At 46.8% G+C, this 10093-nt stretch overlaps 1 protein-coding gene across 3 annotated transcripts in view; it reads right to left on the bottom strand.

Annotated features, from left to right (window-relative positions):
• CAPSL (calcyphosine like) overlaps positions 1-9090 on the bottom strand; it is a 112488-nt gene extending 103398 nt beyond the window's left edge. For all 3 annotated transcript variants that reach the window (XM_063960859.1, XM_063960842.1, XM_063960851.1), the window contains exon 1: positions 8991-9090. The gene's annotated coding sequence lies outside the window, so the exon portion shown is untranslated. The remainder of the gene's footprint in view (positions 1-8990) is intronic.
• Positions 9091-10093: the final 1003 nt, after the last annotated feature.

The following is a 10093-nucleotide window of genomic DNA, read 5'->3' on the forward strand; positions in this document are numbered from 1 at the left end:
TGCAAAACATGGGACGTGCTGGAATTTGCCCATATTTAATGCACACACAATATTGCTGGCGTTGTCCGATGCCACAAATCCACAGGAGAGTCCAATTGGGGTAAGCCATTCCGCGATGATCTTCCTCAGTTGCCGTAAGAGGTTTTCAGCTGTGTGCGTATTCTGGAAACCGGTGATACAAAGCGTAGCCTGCCTAGGAAAGAGTTGGCGTTTGCGAGATGCTGCTACTGGTGCTGCCGCTGCTGTTCTTGCGGCGGGAGTCCATACATCTACCCAGTGGGCTGTCACAGTCATATAGTCCTGACCCTGCCCTGCTCCACTTGTCCACATGTCCGTGGTTAAGTGGACATTGGGTACAGCTGCATTTTTTAGGACACTGGTGACTCTTTTTCTGAGGTCTGTGTAAATTTTCGGTATCGCCTGCCTAGAGAAATGGAACCTAGATGGTATTTGGTACCGGGGACACAGTACCTCCAACAAGTCTCTAGTTGGCTCTGCAGTAATGATGGATACCGGAACCACGGTTCTCACCACCCAGGATGCCAAGGCCTCAGTTATCCGCTTTGCAGTAGGATGACTGCTGTGATATTTCATCTTCCTCGCAAAGGACTGTTGGACAGTCAATTGCTTGGTGGAAGTAGTAAAAGTGGTCTTACGACTTCCCCTCTGGGATGACCATCGACTCCCAGCAGCAACAACAGCAGCGCCAGCAGCAGTAGGCGTTACACGCAAGGATGCATCGGAGGAATCCCAGGCAGGAGAGGAATCGTCAGAATTGCCAGTGACATGGCCTGCAGGATTATTGGCATTCCTGGGGAAGGAGGAAATTGACACTGAGGGAGTTGGTGGGGTGGTTTGCGTGAGCTTGGTTACAAGAGGAAGGGATTTACTGGTCAGTGGACTGCTTCCGCTGTCACCCAAAGTTTTTGAACTTGTCACTGTCTTATTATGAATGCGCTGCAGGTGACGTATAAGGGAGGATGTTCCGAGGTGGTTAACGTCCTTACCCCTACTTATTACAGCTTGACAAAGGGAACACACGGCTTGACACCTGTTGTCCGCATTTCTGTTGAAATACCTCCACACCGAAGAGCTGATTTTTTTGGTATTTTCACCTGGCATGTCAACGGCCATATTCCTCCCACCGACAACAGGTGTCTCCCCGGGTGCCTGACTTAAACAAACCACCTCACCATCAGAATCCTCCTGGTCAATTTCCTCCCCAGCGCCAGCAACACCCATATCCTCCTCATCCTGGTGTACTTCAACACTGACATCTTCAATCTGACTATCAGGAACTGGACTGCGGGTGCTCCTTCCAGCACTTGCAGGGGGCGTGCAAATGGTGGAAGGAGCATGCTCTTCACGTCCAGTGTTGGGAAGGTCAGGCATCGCAACCGACACAATTGGACTCTCCTTGTGGATTTGGGATTTCGAAGAATGCACAGTTCTTTGCTGTGCTTTTGCCAGCTTGAGTCTTTTCATTTTTCTAGCGAGAGGCTGAGTGCTTCCATCCTCATGTGAAGCTGAACCACTAGCCATGAACATAGGCCAGGGCCTCAGCCGTTCCTTGCCACTCCGTGTGGTAAATGGCATATTGGCAAGTTTACGCTTCTCCTCCGACAATTTTATTTTAGGTTTTGGAGTCCTTTTTTTACTGATATTTGGTGTTTTGGATTTGACATGCTCTGTACTATGACATTGGGCATCGGCCTTGGCAGACGACGTTGCTGGCATTTCATCGTCTCGGCCATGACTAGTGGCAGCAGCTTCAGCACGAGGTGGAAGTGGATCTTGATCTTTCCCTAATTTTGGAACCTCAACATTTTTGTTCTCCATATTTTAATAGGCACAACTAAAAGGCACCTCAGGTAAACAATGGAGATGGATGGATACTAGTATACAATTATGGACGGACAGCCGAGTGCCGACACAGAGGTAGCCACAGCCGTGAACTACCGTACTGTACTGTGTCTGCTGCTAATATAGACTGGTTGATAAAGAGATGTCGTAGTATGTATGTATGAAGAAGAAAGAAAAAAAAACCACGGTTAGGTGGTATACAATTATGGACGGACTGCCGAGTGCCGACACAGAGGTAGCCACAGCCGTGAACTACCGTACTGTACTGTGTCTGCTGCTAATATAGACTGGTTGATAAAGAGATGTCGTAGTATGTATGTATGAAGAAGAAAGAAAAAAAAACCACGGGTAGGTGGTATACAATTATGGACGGACTGCCGAGTGCCGACACAGAGGTAGCCACAGCCGTGAACTACCGTACTGTACTGTGTCTGCTGCTAATATAGACTGGTTGATAAAGAGATGTCGTAGTATGTATGTATAAAGAAGAAAGAAAAAAAAACCACGGTTAGGTGGTATACAATTATGGACGGACTGCCGAGTGCCGACACAGAGGTAGCCACAGCCGTGAACTACCGTACTGTACTGTGTCTGCTGCTAATATAGACTGGTTGATAAAGAGATGTAGTAGTATGTATGTATAAAGAAGAAAGAAAAAAAAACCACGGGTAGGTGGTATACAATTATGGACGGACTGCCGAGTGCCGACACAGAGGTAGCCACAGCCATGAACTACCGTACTGTACTGTGTCTGCTGCTAATATAGACTGGTTGATAAAGAGATGTCGTAGTATGTATGTATAAAGAAGAAAGAAAAAAAAACCACGGTTAGGTGGTATACAATTATGGACGGACTGCCGAGTGCCGACACAGAGGTAGCCACAGCCGTGAACTACCGTACTGTACTGTGTCTGCTGCTAATATAGACTGGTTGATAAAGAGATGTCGTAGTATGTATGTATGAAGAAGAAAGAAAAAAAACCCACGGTTAGGTGGTATACAATTATGGACGGACTGCCGAGTGCCGACACAGAGGTAGCCACAGCCGTGAACTACCGTACTGTACTGTGTCTGCTGCTAATATAGACTGGTTGATAAAGAGATGTCGTAGTATGTATGTATAAAGAAGAAAGAAAAAAAAACCACGGTTAGGTGGTATACAATTATGGACGGACTGCCGAGTGCCGACACAGAGGTAGCCACAGCCGTGAACTACCGTACTGTACTGTGTCTGCTGCTAATATAGACTGGTTGATAAAGAGATGTAGTAGTATGTATGTATAAAGAAGAAAGAAAAAAAAACCACGGGTAGGTGGTATACAATTATGGATGGACTGCCGAGTGCCGACACAGAGGTAGCTACAGCCGTGAACTACCGTACTGTGTCTGCTGCGACTGGATGATAAATAATGATATAAAAAATATATATATATCACTACTGCAGCCGGACAGGTATATATATTATATAATGACGGACCTGCTGGACACTGTCTGTCAGCAGAATGAGTTTTTTATAGAATAAAAAAAAAAACACCACACAAGTGAAGTCACACGACGAGTGTTTAACTTTTTCAGGCAATCACAATATAGTATACTACTAACTATACTGGTGGTCAGTGTGGTCAGGTCACTGGTCAGTCACACTGGCAGTGGCACTCCTGCAGCAAAAGTGTGCACTGTTTAATTTTAATATAATATGTACTCCTGGCTCCTGCTATAACCTATAACTGGCACTGCAGTGCTCCCCAGTCTCCCCCACAATTATAAGCTGTGTGAGCTGAGCACAGTCAGATATATAATATATACATAGATGATGCAGCAGACTGGGCTGAGCAGTGCACACAGATATGGTATGTGACTGTCTTGTACTCCTGGCTCCTGCTATAACCTATAACTGGCACTGCAGTGCTCCCCAGTCTCCCCCACAATTATAAGCTGTGTGAGCTGAGCACAGTCAGATATATAATATATACATAGATGATGCAGGCATGCAGCACACTGGGCTGAGCAGTGCACACAGATATGGTATGTGACTGAGTCACTGTGTGTACCGTTTTTTTCAGGCAGAGAACGGATATATTAAATAAAACAACTGCACTGCTGGTGGTCACTGTGGTCAGTCACTAAACTCTGCACTCTCTTCTACAGTATCAGCCTCAGGTCAATCTCTCTCTCTCTCTCCTAATCTAAATGGAGAGGACGCCAGCCACGTCCTCTCCCTATCAATCTCAATGCACGTGTGAAAATGGCGGCGACGCGCGGCTCCTTATATAGAATCCGAGTCTCGCGAGAATCCGACAGCGTCATGATGACGTTCGGGCGCGCTCGGGTTAACCGAGCAAGGCGGGAAGATCCGAGTCGCTCGGACCCGTGAAAAAAAACATGAAGTTCGTGCGGGTTCGGATTCAGAGAAACCGAACCCGCTCATCTCTACTTGGAATTACCCCCATAGAGAGATTCAGGGCCTTAACATGGGGTTGTGCGAGTGATGCCATCACCCAGGGTGCAGAGCCATGGGGGCTGAACCGTCGCTGCCCCCATGGCACCTGTACTTGTCTTGCAGAGTGCTTAGAACAGCTCCCTGCAGCAAGCAGTCCTATGGCAGATCAGCCCTGAGCTTCCCTGAAACAGCACATGACCCGCTGCCTGTGGCGCTGCCCTGTTCATCCTTATTCAGGACTCACCGAGCAGTGCTCCACTTCCTAGTGCAGTAACCAACTGGCCTCCCGAGATGGTTGATACTTTATTTTAACACATACGGGTATCACAGAAATAACCTGGGTTTTAGCGGCAGTGGAATGGGGGTATCGGCAAAATCCCGGGTTTCTGCGCGTTCACATGCAGTAACCCGGGATTTTGCTGCAAGTGTAAAAGGGCTATTACTGTCCCAAACAAAAATATTTTGCGCTTTTAAAATGTTTCAAATGGCTGCTTGAAAAAATGAGAGAAAGATATTTTTTTTATTCAAATAATGAATGTGGAGTTAAATTTGGGGTGCATAAAAATTATTTTTGAGTCCTTTGAAGCCACTTCAAAAAATTATTTGAAAAGAACACCTGTCACTCCCACATGCACACTTACAAAAATACCTGTGCCATCCGCACGTATGTCCCACATCTTTTCACCCATTACTCTGCACTTTGTGGAATAACACCCCAATAAAAGCATATCATTATTGGCCCAATTACGCTAATTAAAAACTTCCAATTGCCTAATTAATCAGTAAGGAGGGAGTCCAAGGGGGTGATTCAGACCTGATCGCTGGGCTGCTAATTTTGCTGTTCTACGTTCAGATAGTCTCTGCCCCCAGGGGGAGTGTAAATTAGCTGAGTGTGCGATACTATGTGTAAGCTGAGCAGCTAAAATCCACTTTGTACAGTGTGTGCGCAGCCCAGGACTTAAGGGCCCTACACACCTGCGATCCGCCGCCGAGCTGCCCAACGGCGGATACGGGCGACCCAGCGGCGGGGGGCAGTGACAGGTGTGAGTGAAGTTTCTTCACTTCCCCTGTCACCCGGCTCCATAGCAGTGCAGGCAAATATGGACGAGTTCGTCCATATTGGCCTGCATGCACAAGCGACGGGACAGCAGTGATGAACGAGCGCGGGGCCGCGCATCGTTCATCGCTTATGCCTCCACACTGAAAGATATTATTATTATTATCCTTTATTTATATGACGCCACAAGGGTTCCGCAGCGCCCAATTACACAGTACATAAGCACACAATCAAAACAGGAAAACAGTGACTTACAGTTGAAGACAATATAGGACAAGTACAGGGTAACTAAACATACCTACACCAGGGAATGACAGAGATAAGTTCCAGGTGGCCAAAAACTGCGAGATTTGGGCAGTTGAGGATTATTAAAGTAAGAAAAGGATAAGCACATGAGGGAAGAGGGCCCTGCTCGTGAGAGCGATATGAACGGTATCTCGTTCATTAATGAACAAGATCGTTCATATCTTTCAGTTTTATCGCCCAGTGTGTAGGGCACATTACTCTTATAATCACAACAGGCTGATCGGGGCCGGAGCTGACGTCAGACACCCTCCCTGAAACGCTTGGAAACGCCTGCACTTTTCCGTACACTCCCAATAAATGCTCAGTTGCCTCCCACAAACAGCTTCCTCCTGTCAATCACCTTGCAAACGCCCGAGGCGATCAGATTTTTCGCCATCCCGTTGCTGACCGGCGATACCCGTTGTTGTCCGGCGTGCATACGCATGCGCAGTTAGGACCTGACTACCCCTGCTGAGCGACAACGCACAGCAGCGAACAGGTCTTAATCACCCCCCAAGTCCTGACATTTTTACCGTATAATATTGATTTTACCCTACTTTGCACCGGCTCTGAAGCTGCAAGAAAAAGCAATAAATCCAATCGAAATTATAAAATTCTCGTGGCCAATTGAATCACAAAACCCCTGTGACCGGCTGAAATTTCTTGCACAGCGGGAAAACATATTTAACGTGGCCAATTGATTTCGCCCCAGTACGTCCCGGAGCAATGCATCTGCACAAAACAATTCAACTGTCTCTGTAATCTAAAAATATTCATGCAGATACATATAGCATATACAACAGATCGGTTGATCCGCAGATACTGTAGCAAGTGAGACCGAACAGAGAAGCCTTTGTGCCTGTGATTTTGCAATGTCAAATAATCTAGCTCCCACTCCCAGTTGGCACGCCTGCCTAATCCCTGTTATTGATTAATAGGTTTGTTTATACATTTTTGAACGTTTTCCAAATAATATCTAACCATATACTCGCTGCTTTAATGTGAGTAACCAGATGTTTCAGCTTCCCTTTACATTGAACAATGGAACCCATAGCAATACCTGTGTGCGGTGACAAAGTATAAAGCTGTATCAGCCACTACAGGAAAGTAAGTTGTTAATTTATATAACAGACAAGTGCAGAACAAGCAGCACACAGCCTGTATACACTTGGTAAAGGTGTATTTTCAGGAAACATTCGATATACCAGCTGTTGGGATCCCGGTGCTCAGGACGCCGACAACTACTCTGCCTCTTCGGGTGTCCACGACACCCCTGCAGGGAGAATAAATAGCGTTGTGCGCATTGAGCGCCACCGTGCCCGCAAGGGGCTCTTTTGCACTCGCCCCACTGCTGGCATTGCGGCGGTCCGGATCCCGGCGCCGGTAAGCTGGGTGACGGGATCCTGACAGCTGGGATATCATAGTACACCTGTATTTTTCACAACATTATGTATAATTGACCGGGTAAATTCTGCAACAAGTTGGCGCATGGATTAGCGTTATTGTGGCGCAGTCACGATGCTGTAAGTTGCATTCGAGCCAGAACACTATCCATGTGGAAGTTGTAAGCTCTCTTCAGGTTTCCTGTAGATGCTCCAACTTCCTCCCACAGTCCACAATATACACTGGATAATTGCCCTTGGATAATATGAAACTTATACCTCTTTAACACCGAGCTTTTGACCTGAGTTATTGCCGGGTTAATTCGGGATGCGGCTCAGTGTAAAAGGGTTTACCCGGGTCCAGTGGCTCGGGAATCCAACCCGGATAGCTTGCAGGGTTGGTCCCGGGAAGGACCAAGGCCACGATGTAGTGTAAACGGGTAAGCCAGGTCGATGCGACCCGGCATTCGTTCACTGAATAGGAAGAGGCAGCGCGAGTCGCACCTCGGAAGGAGCTGTGTACAAATCCCGGGTGTGACTCGACATTTAAGTATAAAAGCGGTTTTAGATTGTAACCTCCAGTGGGGCAGGGACTGAAGGATGAAACACTATGGCCCAAATGTATTAAGCCTTAACAAGAGATAAATCTGAGACACATAAGGGGGGTAATTCAGACTTGATCGTAGATATGCTAAATTTAGCACATCTACGATCACTTTCGCAGACATGCGGGGGGGACGCCCAGCACAGAGCTAGTCCGCCCCGCATGTCTGGCTCTGTTCCTCTGCACAGGTACAAAAGCATCGCACGGCGGCGATGCTTTTGTAGCTGAAGAGTAGCTCCCTACCAGCGCAGCGGCTGTGTGTGACGTCACGCAGCCACCGCGGCCCGCCCCCCGCACGGTCCGGGCACGCCTGCGTTGCCTGGACCGCGCTCCCAAAATGGCGGCCAAACGCCGCCGGCTCGCCCCCTCCCACCCAGCGAATGCCTCTGCCTAGCGATCGCTGGGCAGAGATGCCGATTGCATCTCTGACATGCGCTAGTGCACGGTGGCACCTGAGCATGCGCAGTTCAGACCTGATCGCCCGCTGTGTGACAATGCACAGCAGCAATCAGGTGTGAATTAGCCCCAAGGTGAGATAAAGTACCGGCCAATCGGCTCCTAACTGTAATTTTTCAAACACAGCCTGTGACATGGCAGATAGGAAGATGATTGGCCGGTACATTATCTCTCCTTCTGCGTTTCAACTTTATCTCTTGTTAAGGCTTAATACATTTGGGCCTCAGTAACATGTAGGTGCTAGGTGCTATCCACCTGAATTTTGTGGATTCGAACCAAACTAAAACCCAGTCCGGATCTCCTCGAGAAGATCCGATACCAACCAAGTTCTGGTTCGGATCTTCCCACGGTTCAAAATTCGGATTTTCAGCAAAAATTTTGTTTTTTTTGGACTGCAAAACTTACATGATTTCAGCTGTTTTTATCGATTTTTATCAAAAAGAATTAACAATTTTTTTATCGATTTTAAATCCGAACCAAAACACTAGACTAGAGGGTGGACGTGCCAAAACTAAAACACGACGATGAGTGTGAATCAAAACCAAAACACAATGATTAGAACCAAAACACGCACATTAATAATAATAATAATAATAATAAATACATATTATTATAATAATAATAATAATAATAATAATAATAATAAATATAATGCATCTTTTAATCTCCAAAACTCATTGCTAGAAATAAACACCAGTTTCCAACACAGCTTTAAATATGCAGCAAAATGCACTGTCATGCTAATGTAAACATTATACAAATATCCTGAGAGACTAGCTGCACGGCTCCTTACAGCAGCACCTATAGGGAACTGCAACTGGGTGATCGAGGAAGGAAAAGTTTGCAAAGTGAGATGTATGTCAGTTGTGCATTAATGCATAGAAGTCATATCAGTAATGTCACCTTAGAGGCTCGGGATGGGGATCCTCCTAGCAGCCGCCTGTAACTTCCACCTGCTGCAAACCTGCAACTATGGACGCAGTTCCTTCAACAAGTACAGGACTTTCCCCTTACAGGGAATTCTCTGCATGCTCATTGGCTCGGACTGGCCAATACCGCATGCTGATTGGTGGAAGGCGCTGCCTGTCACGTTAACCCCGCCTCTCCTATGCCTGTTGCTGGAGGTTAGGTACACAGAGGGGTTGCCATGGAGATGGCTTCAGATGAGTGAACACAAAGGGGCAGAACGTGGTGTACACTCACACTGACTGTGCCTAGTGACTGGCTTATGTCCCCACCTCTAGATCTGGGCTGCTCACTCCTTATACAGTGTCCTCTGCCAACATGACCTGTTGCAATATAAACTCTCTATTATAGACTAGCTTGTAGTTTGGGGGTTTATGGTTTGTTTTCTATTACTGGGTTTCATAGGAAGTAACCTGTATTCCTTTGTAGTTCGTGTTTCATTTGTTCCAGGTAACATTATCTGTTAGTTTGTAAATGCAATGAATTGTAGGGGCTGATTCAGCTGCATTGTGTACTCGGAAATAAATGTGACTGTATTCACAGTGGTTGCATCCAGGGCCGGTGCTAGGGTGTTCGGTGCCCCCCTGCAAACTATACATTTGCGCCCTCCTTCACTTTACAAAGGGACAGCGCACGTCTTTGGTGCACACCGAAAAAAGGGGTGTGGCCTTACACAGAAGGGGCATGGCCACACAATCTTATTCATATAACTCCGCACCTAGTAGTGCTTCTTATACACAAAATTCCTCCTGTAGTAATGCTGCTTATACTCATAATTCCCCCTGTAGTAATGCTGCTTATACCCATAATTCCTCCTGTAGTAATGCTGCTTATACCCATAATTCCTCCTGTAGTAGTGCCACTTACACAAAAATTCCCGCGTAGTAGCAGGGCCGGATTAAGAATGGGCGGTGCCCAGGGCACTTAAAACAGGGGGGCCCCTGTGGAAGGTAATGGGGTGTATATTAGATTGTGCATACCTCCCAACATGACCAATTCCAGGTGGGTCAAAATAGTTTCAACCTGGACTTCCTACTTAA

The sequence above is a fragment of the Pseudophryne corroboree genome, chromosome 1 (assembly GCF_028390025.1).
Source record: "Pseudophryne corroboree isolate aPseCor3 chromosome 1, aPseCor3.hap2, whole genome shotgun sequence".
In the NCBI taxonomy this organism is placed as follows: domain Eukaryota; kingdom Metazoa; phylum Chordata; class Amphibia; order Anura; family Myobatrachidae; genus Pseudophryne; species Pseudophryne corroboree.